Genomic DNA, 3,212 nt, shown 5'->3' with positions numbered 1-3,212 from the left:
GGAGGTTCATGTCATCATACCTATCCATGTGGCATTGCCACATCACCATCATGTGGTCCCTGTCAGTCCACTCCATTTGCCTTGCAAGTTAGCATTTTACATTATAAAGTTTGTGACACATTCATTAAATATACATACATACATACATGAATACATGCATATATATATATACACACACACACACCACACCCCCTTTGTTGGTTAATGACCTTCATTCGTGGGAGGGAACAACGAATTAAATTAAAATGAGGACCCCCCTCCCACTCATGACGTCACTCCTGGGGGGGTGGGGATCCCAATCATGGTTCCATTCTAGGATCCACGTTTCTCATATAAATGGTAGACATTCATTCAAGTCATATCAGTGGAAAGAGAGGGTGGTCCTCCCATGTCATATGGAGAGAAGGGGAATCCCTCATCAACATTATGCCCCTCCTGGAACCTTGCCACCTTTCATTGCTCTAGTCAAGATGGAAAAGTCCCTATTAATCAATGGGAGGGATTTCTATCTTACCCCCGTCAACCTCTCCCCTACCATGGCAAGCACAGGGATGATGCTCTTGAGATGAAGTCATCTCAAGATGACATCATGTTAACATCATCTTGCCCATGTGGTCTCCTTTGAGAATGTCACATGCACCCATTTTTTGACCTTTTGACCCTCCAATATGGCTAACTTTGGCTTCCATGAGGCATGCCACTATGGTGCCACTTCAACTTGATTCCACATCCTCATGCCAGCTAGACTAGGTGCCATTGATTTCATCACTTGGTGCAAAGTGACAATCTCCCCATTACGAATACTTAGCCATTTTTTAGTGGACCAATGTTCATCCACCATGTAGTATCACCCTTCTTTATTACACAATTGAGACATAAAATCCCCAAGGTCTTGATACCTCAAGGTCCAGGATGAAATTTATTTACCATTATATATTGAGGATATTCCCATCTCTCTCATCCATCAATCTTAGCCATTTTTCCTTCATCCATATTATATTCCAACCTCAGGTCGGAAACCCCGAGGTACTAAGATGATGTCTTGCTGACATCCCTTAGTTCCACCTTGAATGCTAACATGCACTTTGTATGGGAGTGTACCCTACTTGGCCATAACGAGACAAAGATTCTCCCATCTATTAACATATCTTGTTCTATCGCTCAGCTCTGTTCCTCAATGAAACTGTCCCTCATTAGCTTTAAATCATATATGATTATGTGTGGGTTAATACCTCTCTTGACTCTTCCTTACAACCTATTCCTCCTAAGATTCACTTGTATAAATATATATATATTAGTCAATGCTTTATCAACACATCCATTATGGCCTATCTATGTTGATATTGAACACACTTAGCCCCTCCCTTGTATATATATATATATATATAGAGAGAGAGAGAGAGATATAGATATAGATATAGATATAGATATAGATATATATATATATATATATATATATATATATATATATATATATATATATATATATATATATATATATATATATATATATATATTTGTGTGTGTGTGTGTGTGTGTGTGTGTCCATTCCTCTTTAGCTTAAAAAATACTCGACTAGCTTCCATATACATTCATAAATGAGCCTATCCCTCCTGGGCTTTACAAAAACACAAAGATATATAACAGGAACACCCTCGACACTTAGTCGAATATGGGTTGTTCCCCCTAAAATTTATGACTATTAATGGAGTACCTAACCTAGCTTACATGCACTAAGACTTAAAACTCCACATCTTCCTAGTTCAGGGCCTCTGCATAATGGTATATACACACTTGGGAGTTGGTAATAAATGAACCACAACCACACATGTATACATGTATATAAGTATATAAACATATAAGTTCATGATTTCTTGGTATTTAGCTCAACAACACATGCCATTCACAACAAAAGCCACTCATAGAACACAAACCATTCTTTACATATTTAACTAATGACAACGGATTACACATCTCTCTCATAGAACAAAAATGAACAAACATCAATTTATTAGCACAAAATAGACATACATTCCTCATGATAATAAATGTATTTTGTTTACAATAACAATAATTTATGTTGCATCCATTTACACTGGGACATGCATAAGAAACTTATATTGTATTGTAGATGACTACCAACTGAGATTGGGACTTTGAATCTCCACCCAACCTTGAATTAAATGCACTGCAATATTTCATATAGCCAATCATCCATGAGCTAGGTTCAGAACTCTAGGAGTACTTAAACATATAAATCGACACTTTACAATCGCAAGTCATATTCAACTGAGTATTGATGTTTCATCCATGTTGTTACTACGTGCACCCAGAACCTAGCCTCATTTTGTGAACTCTCTTCCTCCTACCATGTTATGCCAACATGGTATCTTTCCCTAGCTTTTTGTCGCACACTCAAGAGGACTAATTTTATTATCTGAATGTCAAATGTTGTCTCTTTGTTTCTCAAGAACATTTTTCTCCTCTCCCATCTAGTATGATCTATCTCTCCTCTAGATCCTTTATGCTTCCCCAATGCTCACCCCCTTTTTCCCAAGTTGTTCTAGCACTCTTACCCATTCTTCCTACATCTGCCTTTTTTTTCTTGTCCAGTGCCATTAATTTTCTTTGTTGAATTTCCCAACATAGTCCACAAGATAGGCAAATGGGTATGGGCTTGTCCTCCACTAAGGAAGCCCATAATATTCCTCGAATAAGCCTTTAATTTTAGTCGGTCCTCATTAAATCAAACCATCCAAGTCATGGTTTTCATTGAATGATCATTTTCCCCAAATTCCCAAGCAATCTCTTCCTCAAGGAAGTTGAACCTATGTCCCTTTTCTCAACCAATCCATTTTTTTTTACATTGCCAAAAATATAACTACAACATTATTTGTAAATATTTACAAGAGGAAATTTACCAAAAGGGTTGTCACATTAATATTATCTCTTGAAATTCCACAAGAAGTTTCACATCTTTCTATTAATATATTAATATTAATATAATATCTTAATTGAACCTCTCTAGTACTTTTGTGAATCTGGTAAATGCAGGTTTTATAACGAGACAAACAAATTTGCAAAAAATGACTCTAGCAAACTAGATTTAAGTATTGGAAACTGAATATGTCAATCATCCAAGTTTTTCAAAAAGAGCACTTGAAGGAAAGAAAAAAAAATAACACAAAAAATCTTGGTGATGTAGAAAATGG

Source organism: Pinus tabuliformis, chromosome 7, assembly GCF_031772625.1.
Source record: "Pinus tabuliformis cultivar Carrire ecotype Pingquan chromosome 7, CPIR1, whole genome shotgun sequence".
NCBI classification, from domain to species: Eukaryota; Viridiplantae; Streptophyta; class Pinopsida; order Pinales; family Pinaceae; genus Pinus; species Pinus tabuliformis.
This window is presented reverse-complemented; position numbering follows the sequence as displayed.